The following is a 26,225-nucleotide window of genomic DNA, read 5'->3' on the forward strand; positions in this document are numbered from 1 at the left end:
TCGGCAACATGAAATAAAAATAGCAATTGTAAGTTTACAGGATATGCCTATAATTCTCAAATAAATATTTTAAAAATCACACTGGTTGACAAGTGTAGAAAAATAGGCAAAAAAAAAAAAACAGAAAAAAATCTATCAAGTCATGTAAGAGAGTTCTGACCCCATAACTTAAAGATTAATAAAAAAAAAGTTTGTAAGGCAAAGAATAGGGGAAGAAAATATAAGAGATGAAGAAATTGAACAAGAAATATTCCTTCCTATACCTCTTGTAATTTTACAGCTTTATCTAGAATCATAGAACTTATACTTCCCAGGTCATTGACATTTTTCAGATAATAAACTAAAAATAGAGTAGGTGTGAGGCCAACAAACATCTTCAAGTCAGTAACCAGATTTCTGGCTGGTGATATTATGTTTCCACCCTCCATTCTTCGCTCTTGTTCAGATCAGTGTGGCCAAGCTTTGTTATTGTAAAAGCTCTTAAGAAATAAGCACTATCTACCATAAGGAACCCCAAACTGAGTTAAGGAGATGCATAAAAGATTAGTAAATGGCTATACCCACAGGTCCAGGCATCATTTTTTGGCAACAAAGTCAATATAAGTTTTCATAAATAAGATTTTTCTGTTGATTCTCTATTGAAAACATTGGCTTTCATTGTTAGAAGGAATTTTGTCCAATTTCTCTCTACATAAGAAATGCTATAAAGTTCATTCATGAATAAGCTCATAAAGACAATGCACTTTTCTCATAAAGAAATGCACTGTACAAGCTAGAAGAAGGAAAGGGCAAACATATGCCGAGGAGAGAGGAGCTGGCCCAGCAACATAGCTCCATGCTATCCAAACGATGGTTCCACTCTACTTGAGTAAGAAATAGCAACCTCAGTGGATGCTGGCACCTGCATCTTGCATGACCTGGAATTTTATGCAAACATATGGTTCTGCATGATGCTCTTGAAGAAAAAGTAGAGGACTTGTTATCCCAAATATCAAGTCTTAGCATAAAACTATAGTAGAGAACTTCCCTGGTGATCCTATAGTTAAGAATTCGCTTTCCAATGCAGGGTACACGGGTTTTATCCCTGGTCAGGGAACTAAGATCCCACATGCCATGGGGCAACTAAGCCCGTGTGGCACAGTTACTGAGCCCACACGCTCTAGAGCCCTAGGGCCACAATTAGAGGGACGCCTGAGCACCAAAGATCCTGAGTGCCACAACTAAGACCCAACACAGCCATAAATAAATAAAACTATAGTAGGTACAGCAATGTGTTTTGGCACAGTCAGTTCAGTCACTCAGTTGTGTCCGACTCTTTGTGACCCCATGGACTACAGCAAGCCAGACTTCCCTGGAGTTTACTCAAACTCCCGGAGTTTACTCAAACTCATATCCATTGAGTCGGTGATGCCATCCAAGCATCTCATCCTCTGTTGTCCCCTTCTCCTCCCGCCTTCAATCTTTCCCAGCATCGGGGTCTTTTCCAATGAGTCAGTTCTTCACATCAGGTGGACAAAGTATTGGAGTTTCAGCTTTAGCATCAGTCCTTCCAATGAATATTCAGGACTGATTTCTTTTAGGATGGACTGGTTGGATCTCCTTGCTGTCCAAGGGACCCTCAAGAGTCTTCTCCAACACCACAGTTCAAAAGCATCAATTCTTCGGCGCTCAGCTTTCTTTATAGTCCAACTCTCACACCCACACATAATTACTGGAAAACCATAGCTTTGACTAGATGGACCTTTGATGGCAAAGTAATATCTCTGCTTTTTAATATGCTGTTTAGGTTGGTCATATTCTTTCAAGGAGCAAGCATCTTTTAATTTCATGGCTGCAGTCACCATCTACAGTGATTTTGAAGCCCCCAAATATAAAGTTTGTCACTGTTTCCACTGTTTCCCCATCTATTTGCCATGAAGTGATGGGACTGGATGCCATGATCTTAGTTTTCTGAATGTTGAGTTTTAAGCCATCTTTTTCACTCTCCTCTTTCACTTTCATCAAGAAGCTCTTTAGAAGTAGATGTTTTCCTGGAACTCTCTCGCTTTTTTGATCATCCAGTGGATGTTGGCAATCTCTGGTTCCTCTGCCTTTTCTAAAACCAGCTTGAACAACTGGAAGTCCACGGTTTTGGCACAGGGGCAGATAAATAGACAAAAATATATTAAACCATAGAAACAGACTCAAACATGTATGAATAACTGATGAAGGAAAGCTCTGACATTACAGACAAGTGGGTAAATGATAGATTTTGCTATAGATTTCTTTAGGACAGCTGGCTATCCATTTGAGGTCAAGATGTGGAAGAATATGGATGCTTATCTCCTTCCCACTGCCCTATGCACATATAGAGGAAAATCAGCTTTAGGCAGACTTAAAACCTATAGTAAAAGGCAAAAGTACAAAACTTTTAGGAGAAAATATGAGATAATTTTTTAAGACTGTGGGGTAAGAAATTTTAACAATCCACAAAATGCTCAAGCTAGAGCTGAAAAATTTTCAACCAATCACATTAAAGTAAGAATTTTTGTCCATCAAATACTGTAAAGAAGAGTGAAAATACAAGACACAGAATAGGAAGAAGATAGTTTCAAGTTATACAACTGACAAAAGACAACAGTTTTATAGACAAATACATTAAGGTATATTCAATAAAACAGGAGTAAAAATCAATGAACTGTCACTATATGCACAACACAAACAAATCTCCAAAATAAAAGAACAGGTCATGAAATTATCTACTAAGTAGTTTCAGTTTACCCAATGCATTTTACACAGGCAAAGGTAACATGTGATAAAGCTATAAAGGACCCAGGAGGATGTTTATTATAAAAGGCAAGATAGTGGGGGATAAGGAGGATAATCACTTTATTAAACCATATATGCACATATAGTTAATACACTTCTGTAAATGGAAAAGGTAATTTACTTTTATTTTAATTTAGAATTTCTTATTTTCTGCAGGTTTGGGAAATAAGTAAGTAAGGTACTTAATTAAGAAAAGGTAATTTTCAAAACTGGAGAAGATAGGCCAAGACTATATTAAATATATATATACATATATGTGTGTATATTTATATATGTTTGACTTTAAACTGTCTTTCTAATCAGTCCTGGTTAGAAATTCAGTATAATTCAACTCACTCAACATTTGTTATACACATTTATTATTGTATAGATCTAGGAAAACAAAAATAAAAACAGACAAATCTTTTCCTAAGACAGGCCACCATACTTTTGGGGAAAAGTGCCACCCTATCCTTATCCCTGTTTTGTTTCATTTTAGTTTACAAATAAACTATTTGTATTAATGCCTGGGCTTGTTCCATATGGGTATATATTTTTAGATACTTAACTCTAAGTTCATTTAGTATAACTGAATTGTCAGAAAAGTTATAAAATGTAAACTTGAAGGGGTATTGAAAAACTAGGACTAGAACCCAGTTCACTTGACATTCTATCATGGTTTTTTAACATATGACAAACATTTCCTCGGAAAGATTTCCAGCTTGGTTAGAGTGTGTGTGTGTGTGAGTGAGAGACAGAGACATTCTTAATGCCTATAATCATGAGCTCCTTAAGGGCAAGGGATATATCTTCTTCATCTTTGAATCCACAAAATCTAGCAAAGAGTCTGATACTTTACTAGGATATAAATATAACATATGCATGTTTTTCATCCACTCAAATATATATGTTTTGATAAGTATTGTGTATGTTTTTATACCTGCATATAATATATACAAATATAAGGATACACTCACATAAGAAAATCTTGGTAAACAGATTTTACACACACATACACATACACACACAATGAAATTATACAAATATAATGTGCAACTTTCTTTTAATTTCTATATACACCAGATTATGCTAAGTGCTTTAATTGTACTGACTCCTCTGGACAAAGGACCCTAAAGGATAGCTACCCTTATTATCAGCTTTTGCAAATAAGGAAACTGAGCCAGAGCCAATATGTAAACCCCGTCAGTTCACTCCAGAGTAATGCTCTTGACCACGATACTATGACAACTTATAAGAATGAAAGCTGAAATGTAATGCAATTCAGTTTAATTCAACTCACCCAACATTACCACTATTGGTCAAGTATTACAGTTAGCTCTGCTGCTGCTGCTGCTGCTGCTAAGTCACTTCAGTCGTGTCCAACTCTGTGCAACCCCATAGACGGCAGCTCACCAGGCTCCCCCGTCCCTGGGATTCTCCAGGCAAGAACACTGGAGTGGATTGCCATTTCCTTCTCCAACGCGTGAAAGTGAAGTCGCTCAGTCATGTCTGAGTCTTTGCGATCCCATGGACTGCAGCCTACCAGGCTCCTCTGTCCATGGGATTTTCCAGGCAAGAGTACTGGAGTGGGTTGCCATTGCCTTCTCCATTATGGTTAGCTCTACAAACACAAAAAGAGAGATAAGTTTTTTCCTAAGACTGGCCACCAACACCCCATCAACATGTTTATTTTCAGGAACTCTTTGCTCCATTCTAGCCATCTGATAGAGGCCTATGCTATCCAACTACAGTATCTCATTCTCCTAGAACCAGTAATTGCTTTGGGAGTGAGCCCATAGATCATAGATCAGTGAGACCAATCAGAGTTATCTGGAGTTGATATATAGATGCTGGTAAAATGAAGATGAAAGAACTTCCCTTCCCCTTGGCCTGCTAAATACAGAGGGTAAACAGGGGAGGGGAAAGTGTGTGCATTTTCCCCAGAAAATGCTCATCTGTCAGAAAAAAGGATAAAGTCAGGATACAGTGGGAACAGACATAGGAGCTAGAGAGAGTGAGCAAGAAGCCACACAATGCAGTTTAATCCCTGGGACTCAGCCAAACTGAAAGCCCTTGCACTCCCCAGTCATTGTTTAGTCTCAGAGTTATGTTCAACACTTTGCTACCCCATGAACTGCAGCCAGGCTCTGCTGTCCTTCACTATCTCCCACAGTTTGTCCAAATTCATGTCCATTGAGTCAGTGATGCTATCTAACCATCTTATCCCCTGCCACCATCTTCTTTTTTTGCCTTTAATCTTTCTCAGCATCAGGGTCTTTTCCATTGAGTCAACTCTTCGCCTCAGGTGGCCTAAATATTGGAGCTTCAATTTCAGCATCAAGCATCAATCTTTTCAGTGAATATTCAGGGTTTATTTCCTTTAGGATTGACTGCTGTCCTTTGATATCCTTGCTGTCCAAGGGACTCTCCAGAGTCTTCTCCAGCACCACAGTTCGAAAGCATTAATTCTTTGGGGCTCAACTTTCTTTATGGTCCAACTCTCACATCCTTACATAACTACTAGAAAAACCACAGCTTTGACTGGACAGACATTTGACAGCAAAGTAATGTCTCTGCTTTGTAATATGCTGTCTAGGTTTGTCATAGCTTTCCTTCCAAGGAGCAAGCATCTTTTAATTCCATGGCTGCAGTCAACGTCCACAGTGATTTTGGAGCCCAAGAAAATAAAATCTGTCACTGTTTCCACTTTTTCGCCATCTCTTTGTCATAAAGTGATAGGACCAGATGCCATGATTTAAGTTTTTTGAATGTTGTGTTTTAAGCCAGCCTTTTTAACTACCCTCTTTCACCCTCATCAAGAGGCTTTTTAGTTCCTCTTCACTTTCTGGTGTTAGAATGGTATTATCTGTATATCCGAAGTTGTTGATATTTCTCCCAGCAATCTGAATTACAGCTTGTGATTCATCCAGTCTGGCATTCCACATGATGTACTCTACACAGAAGTTAAATAAGCAGACTGACAACATACAGCCTTTCTGTACTCCTTTCCCAATTTGGAACCAGTCCTTTGTTCCATGTCCTGTTCTAACTATTGCTTCTTGACCTGCATACAAGTTTCTCAGTAGACAGGTAAAGTGGTCTGGTATTCCCATCTCTTTAAGAATTTTCCAGTTTGTTGTGATCCGCACAAAAGCCAATAAAGCAGAATTAGATTTTGGTGGGTTTTTTTTTTTTGGATCACATTACTCTCTCTATGATCCAACAAATGTTGGCAATTTGATCTCTGCTTTCTCTGCCTTTTCTAAACCCAGCTTGTACATCTGGAATTCCTCAGTTCATGTACTGCTGAAGCCTAGCTTGAAGGATTTTGAGCATAATCTTACTAGCATGTGAAATGAACGCAGTTGCATGGTAGTTTGAACATTCTTTTACATTGCCCTTCTTTGGGATTGGAATGAAAATTGACTCCCCAGTGAGTTAATAAACTCCTTTCTACTGGAACTTGAAATCATTTTGTTCCTATGACAAAAATAAACCTCAGGAGAGCATCTGCCTCTCTACTCAAGCAGGCAAGTCAGAAGACTAAATTACAATGTATTTTGGCTATGGATAAATAATTTAGTAAAGTAACTTTTCATTTTACTATCAGGATAAACACCAATCATGGATTTAACAGAATTACAGATAACTCATAGTCCTTCTCTTGACCTATATGTAATACTATGACTTACAGAGCAGTAAAGGAGAGATTGTTTTCACAATTTCCATAAAAGAAAAGGGAACAGGGGAAAGTGAGCACTGTGGAGTGAAATTGTTCACATTTGGGAAAACTGTAACTAGGCAAAGTTCAAGCTATCTTGTACAATACTTTGTACTGATAAAAAATTAGATAAAAATACACATCTCAAAATAAAAATGCTATAGTCATAAACATAAGAAATTCAGAATCAGGCAGCTGGCCTGGAAAATTTTTTCAGGAAGAAAAAGCATTAGCTCATATACCCCTGTCCCCTAAAAGGAGGAAGTCCTCAAGACCTCAAGCCAAAGCTGAGTTCTAAAGTGTTGGGTTAACAGGTGGACCTTCGTGTTACTCCATACCCATGTTTATGTACCCAAAACTTTCACCAAAATAATAACAATTCAGTACATCTTTGGAAACAAAGCTCAGTTTTCCGAAGACTGTCCTCAAGGTAATATATAGAACAAAGATTTATTTTAGTTCTACCACTTGTTCAGTGGGAAATGTGTAATGATAACTGTGAGCACCTTCCTTTTTCCAGCTGCAGTTGTTTTTTAAGTCGCTTGGGCAAAAAAACATCTCTGGAAAGGCTAAGATCTGAGACGTTCAGCAATGCAGACTGAAATGCTGGGACCAAAACAAAGACCTGTTTATCAGAGCTGGAACTCTGAATCAGAGCCAAGATTTGCATGGAGGGGCTATGGCAAGGACCCAGTGTACTTGTTCCCTAATGCGGCTGTAACAAATCACCAAAATTCATTATCTTACAGTGCTGGAGGTCAGAAGTTCTAAAATTAAGGTGTTGGCACAATTTTGTTACCTCTGTTGGCAGTCAGAAAACTTTGTTTCGTTGTCTTTTTGGCTTCTATAAGTAGCCTTGTGACTGCATTGGGTCCACCTGGATAACACAGTATTCACAGATTCTGCAGATTAGGATGTATACATATTTGGGGACAATATTTCATTTACTGCACATAGATTTGTAGTCCCCTTACTGAAACTTATCCCAAATAAGACCAGGATATGAGTTGTAGATCTAAGCTGGACTGGGAGTCAGTCCACCTGTGGTGGGGAGGAAAAGGAGGGAGAGGGTGGAAACCAAATGAAATTCAATGAGTATAGCTGTAAATTCAGTGTTAAATTGCTTTTAGCCTCCAGCTTGCTAAAATGGGTGATTTTTTAGGGTTATGTTGTATTAATTTTTTAAATAAAATTATGCAAAGTCATTTTTACTGTCTGGCCAATATATACTGACATTCAATTTATGGCATGGTAAAAAAAGTGGATTTTGAAATTATTTAGACTGGATTTTTCAGTCTCAGTTCTTATATTTGTTAATGTCATCTTGGGCATTACATGCACTCTCTCAATTTCCACGTCCTCATGTGCAAAGTGGTGATCATTTCTACCTCATAGGATAATTCTGAGGATTAAATGCAATAATTATGTAAAGTGTTTACTTAGCACACTGCCTGGCATTTAGCAAGCATATAGTTTTAGCCTTTCTTTGAAGCACGTGAGCCTTCTGGGTTTTTGGCAGGAAATCACATTTTTAGAAACTGCCTGAATATTGATTGTTAATCAAGAAGCTCTGTTTTTCTTTTCTGCTTGTAAAGTCCCCTTTTCTTGAAAGTGAGAATATCCATAAATTCTACTTACTTAAATTTTTCATTTCCCTCTGCATTAGAGAAATTTTAACTCCAAAATTATTGGTGCATGATAAATGAGTTATCATGAAAATGATAAATGAAAGTTCAATTACAATTAGTTTGGATGTGATAATTATGCTTCCTTCTTAAAACCTAAAACCAATATCTAGCATTTAAATTTGTATAACGACTGGATTTTGATGACTATAATGATATTGGTTCACCTTCAGAAACACTTTCCAGTTCTTTAAAGAATCCCTGGGGAAAAATACTGACAACTTCCTGCAGTCCAGTTGTTTGACTGGCTTAAATGCCTCCCACATCCCCAGTGGTCTGGGAAATCTGTTATTTCCAGAAGCCTTTTGTGTTATGTCCTTGCTTTAACAAACTGAATCTTCCTTGTAAAGAAAAGAATGCATTGTATGCTTACAGTGAAGCTCTTAGCAATCTTAAGATTTTAATCTTATAGAAAAATGTTCTTAAAGATTTTAATCTTAAATATTGCCTTCAGCAACTTGAAAACTTAATGTGTTGAAAATAAAATTATAAAACTTCAGCTGGTCATGGTGGATAGTTGCCTTGAGTTCAGTCTAGAGTCCACAGCCATGGATGAATGTTTTTTCAGAATACTGAAGCCTCTTATAGGGATCTATTGCTATTTATTGTAATATAAATTAATAACTCCAGGAGATAGTGAAGGACAGGGAAGCCTGGTGTGCTGTAATTCATGGGGTTGCAAAGAGTCAGACACAACTGAGCAACTGAACAACAACTTAGGCACTGCCGTTCATTCTACTGGATTTTGAAATGGCATATATTGCAAGTGTCTGTATTGTGCTTCCTTGGCTCTCCAAGAACACCAATGCAGTTTTCACATCGATCTTCTCTGCACAGTGATCTAGGGTTTGGCATATCTGAACGAGCTTTTCCTTTTTTGATGAATATATATCTCTGCTTTGCTTTCCCAAATGGTTAAAGCATTGTTATATATTGAAAACTCCTCTTTTGACTTTAACACAATTTGTTTTGCTGGATCCTTTTCCTGGATCATTAAAACTATCAAGTGTGGTTCAGTTGAGAGGCAAATAAGAGTCCTTTGTGGGAAATCCCCCATAATAGAAGATTACACAGCATATGAAAAAAAAAAAATCCCAAATGTTCTTTGTTGAGACAGATGGTGAAACTATTCAATGTAAGCTACAATGCCTCCATTTGTAATATTTAAACATCTGAACAGTGACTGATAGGGTTTCTTTAGTAATGCAATCATCTCATAAAAAGTCTTCTTCTTAAGTATCATAGGAATAGAGAGAGACCTTAGTTTGCTTTGTGTTTGGCCCCCTACATAGTCAATAACACCACACTCCAACACACCTTCTGTACATTGTTTTACTGCAAAATAAAATGAATGTCTCACAGCATGTGAACTCTAAGCAGAGTAATTTAAAACATCAAAATTTTCAGTGGGCCCCAAAGCAGACATTTGAGGTCTGCTCAAGTTTTGTTGTGGAGGTTGGATTCAATTGTTTGCCAAGACTATTTGAAGATGAATTTATACTGCCAGCTGCTGCCCAGCTTTTATTGCCAAATAAAACACTTTCCCTTATTATAACTAAAAATTGACATAAATAACCTCCCCTTCTCCTGTAGCCTATCCAATAGGGAGGTAGCAAAAAAGGAACAAGTTAAAACAAAAAGTCAAGGGAAAAGAGTAGCTAAAGACCATGACACTGCAAAATTTGGATGCTGAAAATAGAAGCATGCAATTCAGCCAATCAGGCTAAATGCAACCTTTGCTTTTGTTGTGGGAAAAACGATTTAAAATGGAGATTTTACTAATACAATATCGTTGCTTTTATTTATTTCTGCTTCATTTACAGAAATAAGTTTCTATAACTTATTTGAGTTATAGAAACTCAAATAAGTTAAAATCATATCTCACATGATGGCTACTCAGTAAAATGCATAACTTTTAAGGAAGTTAAATTGGTCCATCAAGGAAAGGTGAGTTCCTTGTCTTGTAAAAGAAGACTTTAGTGATATATATTTGTGTGTGTGTGTATTTGCACTTAGTTGCTCAGTTGTGTCCGACTCTTTGTGACCCCTTGGGCTGTAGCCCACCAGGCTCCTTGTCTATGGGGATTCCCCAGGCAAGAATACTGGAGTGGGTTGCCATGCGCTCCTCAGGGGATCATCCCAACCCAAGGATCAAACTCAGGTCTTCTGCATTGCAGGCAGAGTCTTTACCATCTGAGCCACCAGGGAAGCCCAAGAATACTGGAATGGGTAGCCTATCCCTTCTCAGGGGAACTTCCCAACCCAGGAATTGAACAGGGGCTTCCTGCATTGCAGGTGGATTTTTTAATCAGCTGAGCTATCTGGGAAGCCCCATATATATATATATATACTCTTTTTTATTATTTTTTTACTATAGTCTCTTGGTCTTGCAGAATAAGAGACTAAATTTTGTCTACCTGTGTACTCAGAGGTGAACTGACAATTAACCAAGCTTGCAAGATAATGACGTAAACCCAGAACACTTGCATATGCAAAACCAGCCTATCTTTCTCCAGAGTCAGAATTACATGGGGAATAAAATTATAATCATATAGTTAATTTATTATTTAATTAATTATTAATAACTGTTACAGGAACAAAAATCTTTAAAAATGTTAATTCTCTATCTGTTGGAACAATGATGTTGGAAGTCAATTAATTATTAGAAAGTTGACTATTAATTATTTGTATTACTTAGGATATAGGCTAATACATTATATCACAGAAAACCTGTCAAAAATCTAGAAACCATAAAAACCTAAACCAGATCAGTAAAACTGTATTTAATGAGAGTTTAATATGCTCTAACGAATATTTCATGAATTGGGAGTCTTCCAAAGCTGAGACGTAGTTCAGAGGCATGATGTTACAGGATGGCTTATAAAGTGAAAACAATGAGTGATTTAACCCTGGCAATGATTGGTTGTTATAGTGTGGGTTCTAGATAGTGGGAAATTGGTTGAAAATGATTATCTTCCTTCATTTTAGGAAGATGACAAGTATATTTTATGATTATCAGAGGCATCTGTAAGAAATAAGTTTAGTTTCACTTATGTTGATGAAATAAACTAGATTTAATTTTGTTTACATAACTCAAATGGTTTTGTCTGCTTGGGGATTTTCAAGTCTGGTCTCCATTTTATTTTACTGTAACAAATGCCAGAATACCATGACTTTCACATAACAGCCCAGAACCAGACAGGCTACTCTGCTCCAGAAGGCAGAGAGACCCAGATTTTGCCATGGTGGCACTCCATTATCCCTCAAGGCTGCCCTTGTCCACATGGACAGAATTGTCTCACAATAACTCACATCCTCCAACTGGAGGAAGTGGACAAGGGGGAGGGGACAGAGATGTACTATTGTTTTAAAGCTATGATCAGGAGTTTCACATACTCTGATACATGAAATTCTCTGATACGTTAATACTCTGCCCACATTTTATTGCCCTGAACATTGTAACATGACCAACCTCCAGAGAAGCTGGAAAATGTAGTCTCTAAGGAGGTGGTCGTATGTCCTACTAAAACTCAGCCGTAGAGCAGAGGTGAGCAGCTCTATTATTCAAAGGATGGTTTCTGCCAGAGTCTGGTATCTAAAAAGGACGGTTAGATGAACTAAATGCTTAACAGAATCAGGCTATTGTAAGCTAGTCCAGCTATAATTGGTATACACAAATATTATAAATATTTAATATATATAAGTTTTAAAAATATATATATATACATAAATATTGAGTCTGCTTCTTCCTAATTGATTTGTGATGCCTCCTTTGACATAAAACAGGCATATTATATAACCTTCAACTGTTCCTACCTCTTGAGGTTGGTATGAAGATTACTTCTCAGGTCTTAATTTTTTCCCCTAGAAATTCTTCCAGGCAACTCCTAGGTTCCTTATAGCCCAACATACACTTCTTTAGGGGCGGTGCTAGTGGTAAAGGATCCACCTGTCAATGCAGGAGACAGAAGAGATGGGGGTTCAATCCCTGGGTGGGGAAGATCCCCTGGAGGAGGGCATAGCAACCCACTCCAGTATTCTTTGCCTGGAGAATCCCACGGACAGAGGAGCTTTTGGGAGGATCGCAGAGTTGGACATGGCTGAAGTAACTTAGCACATAGGCATGCATCCTTTATTAATAAAGGCATCATGCACCCTTAAAATTTCTTGCTTATTTATCTGCCTCTGCCATTAGACTATGAAACCCAGTGAGAACAAACTTTTTAAGTTTTCTTGTTTACTCTTTTACCTTAACTCAGTATGCGACACATTATATGAACCAAAATATTAGTTAACTGACTGATTCAGGTGCCAGCCTGGTCCATGGAGGCAGTTTATGGGGTTGGGGAGGCACATTCCTGAGCATCCAGAGGCAATGGAAGAAAGGAGATGATGCTGAGAGGTTTTCAGAGAGTGGAGCACATTCATTTTCCAAGCTTGGTCAGAAGCTCCATAACTGTGGATAAGTAAAATTAAGGAAGAGTATCTTTAAGATGAATATAATGAGGGAAAATTAGAAAAAAGTTGAGCTTAGTAAGTGATCACAAACAATTTATATAGCTGACCCCCGTTCTTGTATTAACAGTAGAACTTGAGGCTAGTGCTAACCCCTCCCCCATCACGTGAGGAGATTATGGGTGGAGGTGAGCGCCACTCCTATTCTAGGAAGAGCTTTACAATTTTTCACTTGTGCTTATGACTTATACAGGATGAATCTGAGGATGGGCTTCAGATTGGCAGTGTGTCACTTGGCACACTGGTTGTATATCCGCAAGAAGGGAAAACATCACTACAAGTTTTATTTATAACCACACAGAAGATGCATCACTGTGGAACCTGGCTGCCATGGCTGTGGCTTGCCATATGGGCCATCAGGTATAAAACAAGTGATCGGATACCTCTGGGGTTATCACTATGGCTGTTCAGAGATCTTGTACTTCAGAGGTCTTTGAGGACTGAAAGCTTCTGCAGACACATTTTTCTACCCTCTTCTGCAATATCAAAAAGAATCCAAGTTTTGAAGAGAAGATAGTAGTTTTATCCCATCCTCTCAGGAACTCCATGTGGGAAGAAATTAACAGGGAGATAGAATTTAGTGAAACATATGGGGGATTTTTTTACCACCCTCAGAGCTGTCTAAAATGACAGTAAACTAACTGTCTCTCAAATATTGAAATTCACTTCACTTTCAGCTGAAGAGGAAAAGCTAGATCTTAGATTTCAGCAGTGATTTGGGATAGAGAGGACATGATGACCTCTAAGTTCTATTCTGATTATAAAATTCTATGATGTAACATTTTCTTGATGACTCAGAGGAACATGATGAATGTCAACGATTGTACTGTACAATGCTGCTGTGAGGTCCTCAGGGTCTGAGATGAGTTCAGCTGCATTTTCTATAATGCCAGGCTTGGGTGCTTTTGCTGTTTGTTTGTATCCTTCTGTCCCCATATTTGTCCATCTCCCTGTCCAGACTGGTCAGTTAACAAGCTACATTTTGACTTCTTATCTAAACTGAAATCTTCGCTGGACAAGAAGCAAATTTACTTTGGGTACCTAGGGCAGGGGTTTGGCCTGAAGATTCCACCCAATGAATATTTGGTGATATTCAATGAATGATTAGTGATTACTTTGGAGGGTGCTAGTGATAAAGAACCCACTTGCCAATGCAGGAGATGTAAGAGACATGGGTTTGCTACCTGGGTCAGGAAGATCTCCTGGAGGAGGGCATGGCCACCCACTCCAGTATTCTTGCCTGGAGAATCCCATGGACCGAGGAGCCTGGCTGGCTACAGTCCATAGGGTCACAAAGAGCTGGAAATGACTGTAGCGACTTACCATAGCACAGCACACTCTTATTTACCACTGCTTAGAAGGAATTCCCACTCCATGCATTTACCCCAAATCCAAGCCACAAAGATCCCTTGCCCTTGTCTGAGCAAAATACCTTGTGCTAGATTCTTCCTGTGGCTCTAAATTTCAACTGTTTCTTCCCCGTCTTTCCAATGCCTACTCAACAGTTAAGCTCCCATTTAAATATCATCTCCTGTGTGAAGCCTTCCTTAGGCATGATTCATTGCTTCTCGTATGCCCTCTTAGAATTTTATGCATACTTTTATCATGTAACTTTAATATTTTATCATAGCCATTTGTTCCCACTTATTTCTCTAGTTAACCCTGAGCTTCTTGAGGACAGTATCATATCCCCAGTGCAATGACTGGCATATCAGAGGTGCTCAGTGGACATTGAGTGGCTGAGTGACTGAGGCAAATTAATGTAATGGAGAAAGCTCATGGATTTAAGGCATTTATCTCAGGAGGCATATTTGCCTGTTTTTTAATTCCCAACTTTGTTATAGCTCTAAAAATCTGATGTCAGAATTAACAGGTTATGCTGTACTACAGTGAGGTTTACAGGAGTTTCACACACATACACACACAGAGACACACACTCTCAAACACCCTTATTACATTTTAAATCTTTTCTAGTTTGACACATTTCAAAAAAAATCATTTTTTATCACTTTAAGTGTTCTATTTCTATGAGATAAATGTATTGCAAAAAAGTCAATTCTATTATCACTTTAAAATGAAGTTAAAATTGTATTTTGAATTGTATTGTATTGTATAGAATTGTATCAGATATGGTCTACAGAGAGTTTTGTGCTCTAAATGTGAAAGAATATGCAGCTAGAGGAGATTTATCCACAATGTAATAAGTTACTGGAATCATTACTATATAAATACATTAGCTATAGGCCACAAAGTTCACGTGCAATTAGGAATGCAGATACTGCCTCTTCCCATCACCCCGTCATCAAATCATTTCAGATATTTTATTCAAAGAACAATTTAAGAGTCAGTTATTGATAAACAGTTTGTGTGTACCCCTTTGCTACAAGAAAATTGTAGAAAGTGAACATGAAGCCCAAACCTTAAAAATCAGTCCTGTTAATTAATGACAGCTGTTTTCACATAAATTTGACTGGCAGATTCTGCCATTTTCCTGCATTTCTGGGAATTTATGAGATCATTTTTGGCACTTGAAATGTTACTGGCAATTCTCTCTAGGTAGGTAGGAGGAGCAGGTGTAGCTAGTTTTTCAGCATCATCACACCCACCCTGGTTCACCCCTGCATCAACTCTGCAGTTTTCCTGAGCCAAGAGGACCTGGTGGACCTTGCCTTAGTGTTTGAGGACACCTGTAACGAAAGAGTGATTCTGTCTCACAGGCCAATGGAAGAATTTAACAAGAAAACAGGAGTTTCTACTTCTCCTTTACATGAACTACTTATTCCTAACCATGGATTCCAGCAACACAAGGCATTTCCAATTATGTCAGAGAACAGTTTTTAAAACAAAACAAAAAACCATTTAAATTCAGTCTTTTCTTTTTCAAATTGAACTTTTAGGGCACTATTTAGAAAACAGAATTGTGGCTTTGGATGAGAACAATACAATTCTAAAGACATACATTTGTACAGTAACAATCAATCTTACACAAGAAATATAATTTCTTGCCAATTGGATTTGAATAGATTTTTTTTCATATAACTAACTTTATTCACTTTGGAATGAAAAATCAAGTTGTATCTTGCTTCTTTGAGTAATTTCAAGTCATTTGAATTGAAAAGATAAAGTATCCTATAGGTTAGAGGGAGTCATTAACTTTTTAATAGTTTAGCACAGTTGTAAATTGATTGACTGGGGCTTGGGATGAATTTTCTCAGGTAGATAATGTTCTACCTGGGGTTGGTCCACAGACTTACCGAGAAAAAAGTTTTTAAAGTATAGTTGACATGAAATACCACTAGGTTTTATTAGGACCTAATTACTGTAAAGATTATGATTCCCTTACACATGATTCAAGATTATACATTGCCTTTTTCGAATGACACACATTTTGTCTACATCCAACAATTAAACTCTTTAGGTTTTCTCACTACAAACAGTTTGGAAAAGTATATACAAAATGAAGATGAATTCTTTCCATTTTGTGGACCATAACTGTGCTGATGCCTTCAGTAGGGACTTAATCAGCCTACTGCATGATCAAGTATTGAGCACTCATATGTAACAATGCTTAGATTAAAATGGATCTTCAGTTCCACATTAGGATGCCTGGGGCCTAGCTAACTCACAATGTGAGACGAGGTCTTTTGCAGACTCAAATTCTCAACACTTAAATTCAGTGATGACCATGCAAGCTTACACAGTGGGTGAAGGTGGTCATATTCAGAGTCTTAACTCTGGACCCACTAACAAGAAGTAACAGGATATCTGTGGCAGGTATCCCTGGACTAATTGTCGAGTACCCTGCCTACTAATTCTCCACGTGGTTTAGAATAAGCCTCTGGACTTCATTATCAGTACTGGGACAAAATTTCAGCACCTCTAAGAGCTCTTACCACACTTGCACAAGTGTTTTTCCTATTTCATGGCTGAGCAGAGTTTCCCTGGATCATTAAGTGGTCCATAGGCAATGATTCTTGGAGAAGGCAATGGCAAGCCACTCCAGTACTCTTGCCTAGAAAATCCCATGGATGGAGGAGCCTGGTAGGCTGCAGTCCGTGGGGTCGCTAAGGGTCGGACACGACTGAGCTACTTCACTTTCACTTTTCACTTTCACACATTGGAGAAGGAAATGGCAGCCCGCTCCAGTGTTCTTGCCTGGAGAATCCCAGGGATGGGGGAGCCTGGTGGGCTTCCGTCTATGGGGTCACGCAGAGTTGGACACGACTGAAGTGACTTAGCAGCAGCAGCAGGCAATGATTCTAAAATAGAGCAGAAATGACTAAAGCATCAAACAATGGGTCCTATTAGTGAGTCTTGGAAAACAGGGAAAAATTCTAACCTGTAACCAGAGAGCCACCTGCAGATGTCAGATTGCTATTTACCTATTACATAATTTCCACATGTAAAGTCTTATTCTTATTCTAAGTATCTAGTATTATTAATAATATAATGAGTCAATATTATTTAAAACAGATTTAAGCAAATAGTTAATACTCCTTACTTTACTGATCAGTTCAGTTCAGTCGCTCAGTCATGTCCGACTCTTTGTGACCCCATGAATCGCAGCACGCCAGGCCTCCCTGTCCATCACCAACCCCCGAAGTTCATTCAGACTCATGTGCATCGAGTCGATGATGCCATCCAGCCATCTCATCCTCTGTTGTCCCCTTCTTCTCCTTCCCCCAACCCCTCCCAGCATCAGGGTCTTTTCCAATGAGTCAACTCTTCACATGAGGTGGCCGAAGTATTGGAGTAAAGACAGTTCCCTTGATAATCGAATTTTACTGATAGAGTTACTAAATAGACAGCAGAAGTCAGTCTGATGGCTACCTAGATCCATTCTTTAAAAAAAAAAAGCCATTATGAGAGTCATTTCACAACTCTGCTTAATCAAAGTGACTTTTACTCATTAGACAGTATATTGCAAAATTTTTATTATAATTTCATCATCTTTCATGAATCTCAAAATTTTCCTGAAATTTAAACCAAACTTCGGGCATGAGAATGCCTTGCTTTTCTGTTGAAATATTATCCCTGTGTTAAAATGGAAGCTAACATTAATTGCGCATTTCTTTTTATAGGTTTTATGCCAGCCAGAACCTAGCAGACCTAAGGAGACAGTCAGGCATTATTATTACTTCTGTTTTATACATGAGTATTTAAGACACTTGTCATAGGACAAATATCCAGCAAATGGCAGAACTGGAATTTCACCCAGGTCCATATGATGAAATAGTATCATTCAATAGAGGGAAGAAATGTTGGTCAGTTTCTATGCTTCAAGATTCTTCAGTTTAGTTTTTGGTTTGCTCACCGATGCTCCATAGAAACCAAATGTCTACAGCCTTTGGAACCTTGAAGCCTAACTGGGAGGACCCCAGCAGATCCTTGGCCTGTAGTTGAGACGCCACCGAATGACTGGACATCATTAACTAGTGCAGTTCCCTTGATAATCTGTCTCCATTCTCTCTTGATTTTTAGGTATGAAGTGAAGAGAGGTGAAAGTCACTCAGTCGTGTCTGACTCTTTGTGACCCCAAGGACTATACAGCCCATGGAATTCTCTAGGCCAGAATACTGGAGTGGGTAGCCTTTCCCTTCTCCAGGAGATCTTCCCAACCCAGGGATCGAACCCAGGTCTCCCACATTACAGGCGCATTGTTTACCAGCTGGGCCACAAGGGAAGCCCATATAGAAGTCACTATAATTTATTCTAACTCGTCAGAGAGACTGTGAGAAATTGATACTCTTGCATTCTCACAGATTCATGGGAAACCCCTGCCATTTGAGGCAGTTTCCACCAGAGCGGAAATTGGTGTCTCTTTTCTTTTGGCAAGGGGTGGTACTTCTGAGTTTCCCTGGTGGCTCAGACAGTAAAGAATCTGCCTGCAATGCAGGAGACCTGGGTTCGATCCCTGGGTCGGGAAGATCCCCTGGAGAAGGGAATGGCTACCCACTCCAATATTCTTGCCTGGAGAATTCCATGGGCAGAGGAGCCTGAAGGGCTGTATAGTTCATGGGGTCCTAGAGAGTCAGACATGACTGAGCAACTTAACACTCTGGTACACCCTTGATTCTTAGGGCAGGGCAGATCAGTCCAAAGGGCTCCCTTTTTGTCAGAGTTACAAAATGTGTGATCCAGTTTCAAGGCCAATCTGTATGACTGAGTCATGACACTGGCAATTTATCCACCAAGATGAGACTCTAAGTTGGAGAAAGTAAACCTGAGAGCTAACATTGCACAGAGACCTCTGGAATTGTCAGTTGTCACTTTATCTTTTTAAATAATGCCAAAGCAGTTCATATGTTACATTTATAATATTTAACTCAACATATCTAAGTAAATAGAAATAAAACTAAAGTTTAACTATGTGAATCTTTAGCTTTAGTTATCTTGAAAGAATCTGAAGTACACATTTCCTTATTTAATGGTGAGACATATGAGTCACCATAGTACAAAATTAGTCATGACTGAAAGACTAGCGTTGAATAATTATATTCATGACAAAAATAATGATATTACCATAATATAAATCTGCTCAATAAAGGGCATGTACTCACATAATTTTATAGAGCAAAGAAATCACTGGTGCAATAAATGTTTCTCAGCTACTCCTTCAGAACAGGGATATTATTTTTCTTAAATAACTCAAACGTTGAAAAATTCATATCTGATGATAGCTTTTCACTTTTGATCCCAGAGAAAGTCTCTCCACATATTTTATTTATTTTACAGTAGATATTCAGACATATTTTACATAACATTCACTGTGATTAACAGAATTAACTGCTAAGCTTAGACTAAAATTAGTGTTTGATACAATTTTCATTGTTTACATTAAAGAATCATACTATTTTCAGTAAAACTGTATGTTAGGTAGTCACATCATTCTTCTTTTTTGCAGTGGGTTCATGTAGGAAGGTGTGTATCCTGTCACTTCAGTTGTGTCTGACTCTGCGACCCCATGGACTGTAGTCCACCAGGGTCCTCTGTCCATGGGATTCACCAGGGAATGGTTTGCCATGCCCTCCTCCAGGATATCGTCCCAACCCAAGGATTGAAACTGTGTCTCTATGTCTCCTGCATTGGAAGGTAAGTTCTTTATCACTAGTGCCACCTGAGAAGCTCTTATACTAAGGTATAAGTTACAAACACTAATGGCTTCACCAATTCCCAGGGTTTAATTAGAATGTCATACAATGTATCAGTTCAGTTCAGTCGCTCAGGCATGTCCGACTCTTTGCGACCCCATGAATCGCAGAACACCAGGCCTCCCTGTCCATCACCAACTCCCGGAATTCACTCAAACTCATGTCCATCGATTGGTGATGCCATCCAGCCATCTCATTCTCTGTCGTCCCCTTCTCCTCCTGCCCCCAATCCTTCCCAGCATTAGACTCTTTTCCAGTGAGTCAGCTCTTTGCATGAGGTGGCCAAAGTATTGGAGTTTCAGCCTTACCATCAGTCCTTCCAATGAACACCCAGGATTGATCTCCTTTAGAATGGACTGGTTGGATCTCCTTGCAGTCCAAGGGACTCTCAAGAGTCTTCTCCAACACCACAGTTCAAAACCATCAATCTTCGGCAATCAGCTTTCTTCATAGTCCAACTCTCACATCCATACATGACCCCTGGAAAAACTATAGCCTTGACTAGACAGACCTTGGTTGGCAAAGTAATATCTTTGCTTTTTAATATGCTATCTAGGTTGGTCATAACTTTCCTTCCAAGGAGTAAGCATCTTTTGATTTCATGGCTACAATCAGCATCCGCGGTGACTTTGGAGCTCCAAAAAATAAAGTTTGACACTGTTTCCACTGTTTCCCCATCTATTTCCCATGAAGTGATGGGACCAGATGCCATGATCTTTGTTTTCTGAATGTTGAGCTTCAAGCCAACCTTTTCACTCTCCTTTTTCACTTTCATCAAGAGGCTTTTTAGTCCTCTTCACTTTCTGTCGTAAGGGTGGTGTCATCTGCATATCTGAGATTATCGATATTTCTCCTGGCAATCTTGATTCCAGCTTGTGCTTCTTCCAGCCCAGCATTTCTCATGATGTACTCTGCATATAAGTTAAATAAGCACGGTGACAATATACAGCCTTGATGTACTCCTTTTCCTATTTGGAACCAGTCTGTTGTTCCATGTCCAGTTCTAACTTGCTTCCTGACCTGCATCCAGATATCTCAGGAGGCAGGTCAGATGGTCTGGTATTCCCATCTCTTTCAAAATTTCCCACAGTTTATTGTGATCCACACAGTCAAAGGCTTTGGCATAGTCAATAAAGCATAAATAGATGTTTTTCTGGAACTCTCTTGCTTTCTCCATGATCCAGCGGATGTTGGCAATTTGATCTCTACGGAACGTGAAAACACACAAAAGCACACCAAAATAGTGCTGATTTTAGAGTCAGAGAAACTTGTATTAAAATCCTTTGCTGCTGCTGCTGCTAAGTCACTTCAGTCGTGTCTGACTCTGTGCGACCCCATAGACGGCAGCCCACCAGACTCTCCCGTCCGTGGGATTCTCCAGGCAAGAACACTGGAGTGGGTTGCCATTTCCTTCTCCAATGTGTGAAAGTGAAAGTGAAGTCGTTCAGTCTTATCCGACTAGTAGCGACCCCATGGACTGTAGCCCACCAGGCTCCTCTGTCCATGGGATTTTCTAGGCAAGAGCACTGGAGTGGCTTGCCATTGCCTTCTCCGAGTACAACACTAAGTGTCTTCAAATAAGCCATGTGTGACTTTACGCACTCCAATACCACAAAGTAACTCAGTGGAAAATTAGGAAGAACAGTGGGCACAGCAAGGTTTTAGTGATTATTCTTGCCCAGGAAGAATATATGATTACGAAGGAAAATAAATCTACTTTGCTCTTCCAAGAGATGTGTTATATAACCATCATCTATGGATGTTTATAAAGGCCCCCAATATTTTCAAGATTACTTATTCCTGATAGTAAGTATGAAGATATAACTCCTTGCGAGCTGAAAAAACAATGTAAATAATCTGTCAGTGGTACTTCCTGAAGTTAACCTTGAACTTTCAAATTCATTTGGAAAAGTCAGACAGGAAATGACCCTGTAGAATACTAGATGTTATTTTCTCTAACTGCAATGCTAGGCCCAAGGTTTTAAAAGCCCAGTGGGCATTTTTACATTCTATTAAAATTTCCTGGCATTAAAAAAAAAACAAAAAACATACATCTTAAGAGTATGGTTCACTTGTCACACTATGTACAGATATTTGTATTAACACCTATCAATTAATTCAATTCTTGCTGTACTGGGAGTAAGATCATCCCACAGAAAACCAAGATAGTTTCTTAGTGAGTTTAATTCGCTTACTCATTTAAACACACTTTATCAGTCTTACCAGAATAAGTAACTGCCATGGTACTATAAGTAGCACTCTGGGTATAGGATGGCACCACAGTAGCTGTAGCTGCTACTGGCTGTACGGTGGAGGATACAGGAAAAATGGAGAAAGTAGTGTTAGCTGGACTTGGTGTGGCTGGTTTTATGGCTGTCACTTGTCGAGTTTGCTGGGCTTGTGTATACTGAGTTGCACCTTGGCTGTAACCTGCTTTAGGGGTTTACACGCCACTAATTCACTACAAGAACCTAATAGTTGCTGTAAAATATAAACTCTGGTCTTTACATCTCTAGAGTACAGACTAAGGTTACATATCAGTGAGGCCTGTAGTGAGTCCTCTTGCTCAAAATTCTTCTTGTACCATCAGTTTTAGGGAGACACTGTTCATTCTTTACCAAGTGATTCTTTTATTGATGCTTCTAACTTCTTTTTGAGTCCATTTTTTGTACCATCAGTAAAGTAATATTTATGAAATATTAAAGATATTGTGTTTTTCTTCTGCTTAAAATCCATCCATCCATGTATTCACCCACTTATCTATTTATTCTTTATTATATTGTTTCAGGTCATTTCAATGGTTTTTATTTACAGCTCAGCTCTGTAGTTTATTATTTAATATTTTGTGTGATTCAAAGGAAAGTCAATACAAGTTATAAAGTAGGGAGAGAATTAAAAATTGAAGAGACACTTTTCCCATTCTTTATCATTTAAAGAAAAGTTATCTTAGATGATAAAGCCTACAACTGCATTCATCATTTTGTGATCTGTTGAAATTTTTGAATTTGGATACAATTATCTGAAATTAAATAAACTCATGCTTGCAATGTAATTTTTAAAAATACAACACAATAAGTCATTCCAAAGTAAAGCTCTCACATATCATGTACAAGTAATTCTGGTTTTATCATATTATAAAAAGTCCAAATATAATGAGATACTCTTACAGTGGACACAGATGCTTAATGTATGTTTGATTATCCACCCATCCATTTGTTACTGGAGAAGCCTGTGCTGGATTATCTAGTATGATCTCTGTTCTCTCATTTCAGTATTGAGAGGTTCACTAATTAAAGTTTCAGTATTAGAGGTTCACACCCTAAACCTAGTCTAAAGGGAGTCAAGACCCTAGGCTGCCATAATCACTAACAGGAAATGCATGCTTTAGATTTTAACAAATCAAGCTTGCAAATTTAGAAAATTATATGCTACCTAGGAGAAGGAAATGGCAACCCACTCCAGTGTTCTTGCCTGGAGAATCCCAGGGACGGGGGAGCCTGGTGGGCTGCCGTCTATGGGGTTGCACAGAGTCGGACACGACTGAAGCGACTTAGGAGCAGCAGGATGCCCTAGAAACTATTCTCTACTATACTTTTTAATCTAAGAAGAAATAACTTTCAGGATGTGATATACTTAAGCAGTCAGGTTCTCACATCTTCAGTGCACTTAAACCACACATAATGATTGTTTAATTCTGCTTCTCCTTTTCCAAAAACAAACATCTATTTTGCTATAAATACTGACAAAGATACACATTTTAAGCAATCCAGTCACTTTTACTCCAGAAAATTATCACACAGCTCAAAAAGAAGAGCTTATTTACAGAGCCAAGTTTAGTTTCCTCTCGTCCCCCCTGCCATCAAGACTGGATACAGTGAGATATTTTTCTTAATTATTTTATGATTTCTTATTTTGGCCTTTTCTTTTTTATTAAAAAAGCCTTTAACATTTCTTATAAGGCCGCTTTAGTGATGATAAACTCTTCATTTTTGCTTGTGTGGAAAACTCTTTATGTCTCTTTCAATCCTGAATGATAACTCTACCAGGTAGAAGGTCCTTGGTTGTAGGTTTTCTTTCTTTGAGCACTTTATTTTTTTAAATTAACTTATTTATTTTAATTGGAGGCTAATTACTTTACAATATTGTAATGGCTTTTGCCATACATTGGTATGAATCAGGCATGGGTGTACGTGTGTTCCCCATCCTGAACCCCCCCTCCCACCTCCCTACCCATCCAGTCCCTCAGGGTCATCCCAGTGCAACAACCCTGAGCACCCTGTATCATGCATCAAACCTGGAGTGGTGATCTGTTTCACATATGATAATATACATGTTTCAATGCTATTCTCTCAAATTATCCCACCCTTGCCTTCTCCCACAGGGTCCAAAAGACTGGTCTTTACATCTGTATCTCTTTTGCTGTCTCGCATATAGGGTCATCATTACCATCTTTCTAAATTCCGTATATATGTGTTAGTATACTGTGTTGGTGTTTTTCTTTCTGACTTACTTCTCTATATCATTCTACCCCCTTCTGGCATTCAAAGTTCCTTCTAATGTACTTTACATTTCAGTTATTGTATTCTTCAGTTCTGATTGGTTCTTTTTAAATTGTATATATACAGTGGACTATTACTTAGCCATGCTATTTGTGACAACGTGGATGGATGGGAATGTTATTATTCTTAGTGAAATAAGTCATACAAGGATAAATACTGTATGCTTTCAATTATATATGGAATCTAAAAAAACAGAACAAATGAAAAAATATAACAAAACAGAAACAGATTCGCAGATACAAGAACAAACTAGTGGGTTGCCAGAGGGACATGGGTGGGGGGAGTGGTGAAATAGGTGAAGGGGATTAAGAGATACAAATGACCAATTATAAAACAAGTTACAGGGACTTGATGTATAGCACAGGGAATACAGTCCGTATTTTACAATAGTTTGTATGATATGTAACCCTGTAAAACTAGTGACTATGTTGTCCACCTTAAATTAATATCACTTTTTAAGTTGACTATACTTCAGTAATTTTTTTTTAAATGAATGGGTACAAAGTACATTGTTTGGCACTATTATGGAAGTTTGCCTTCCCTGTTAGTACTTTCTTCTTTCTTCCTCAGTGACATTACATCTCTTCCTTCAGAATTCTAATGTAAAAATCACATAGGTTCAGATGTAAACAGTTAACTACAGGGTTTCAACATCTTGAATTCGCCAGAGGATAAGATGTGCTCCTTCATAAGAGAATATAATTCTTATATCAGAGCGGAGCTTCTCAAGTGTAGAAAAACTCTCAGAAACATCTTGAATCCTTGTGAGAAATGCCCTAAATCCTGATGCCTAAATGCCCTAAATTCCTCAATTCCTGATCCTGCAGATTCTGACTCAGCGGGTCTCAGGTGGAGTCAAAGAACCCAGGTGACCACGAAAATTAACCACCGACCTAGAGAATGACTCTTTAATTATAAATTTCAGGCATCAGCGACTAAGTCAAAGGTTCTTTCTGACAAGGCTGGCATCAGGTTGTGGTGATAGTTTTAAAATTGTTTACTCTAGGGAAACAGGAGATTAGGCTAACGTATTTTGTGATTTCAATCTGAAATAATTGCAATTGATAATCTTTAAGATCTGGCTTTCGATTTTCTACTTTAGCCAGCTCTATAATTAACAAATAATAAATGATGGACCACTCCTAGAGAGCTAGTATTGCCTGTCCCTTTGTTTTTTTTAAAATTAATTTGTTTATTTTAATTGGAGGCTAATTGCTTCACAATGTTGAGTGGTTTTTGCCACACATTGACATGAATCAGCCATGGGTGTGCACGTGTGCCCCATCCTGAGCCCCCCTTCCCCCTCCCTCCCCACCCATCCCTCAGGGTTGTCTCAGTGCAGTGGTTTTCAGTGTTTCGTGCATCAAACTTGGACTGGTGATCTATTTCACATATGGTAATATACATGTTTCGATGCTATTTTCTCAGATCATCCCACACTTGCCTTCTCCCACAGAGTCCAAAAGTCTGTTCATTATATCTGTGTCTCTTGCTTTCTTACACATAGGGTCATCGTTCCCATCTTTCTAAATTCCATATTATGCAGTAATATATTGTATTGGTGTTTTTCCTTCTGACTTGCTTACTCTGTATAACGGGCTCCAGTTTCATCCACCTCATTAGAACTGATTCAAGTGGGTTCTTTTTAATAGCTGAGTAATATCAATCCTGGATGTTCATTGGAGGGACTGATGCTAAAGCTGAAACTGCAATACTTTGGCCACCTCATGCGACGAGTTGACTCACTGGAAAAGAGTCTGATGCTGGGAAAGGTTGGGGGCGGGAGGAGAAGGGGACGCCCTGAGAA

Source organism: Moschus berezovskii, chromosome 21 (genome assembly GCF_049115385.1).
Source record: "Moschus berezovskii isolate FMDL1 chromosome 21, NW_MosBer_1.0, whole genome shotgun sequence".
NCBI classification, from domain to species: domain Eukaryota; kingdom Metazoa; phylum Chordata; class Mammalia; order Artiodactyla; family Moschidae; genus Moschus; species Moschus berezovskii.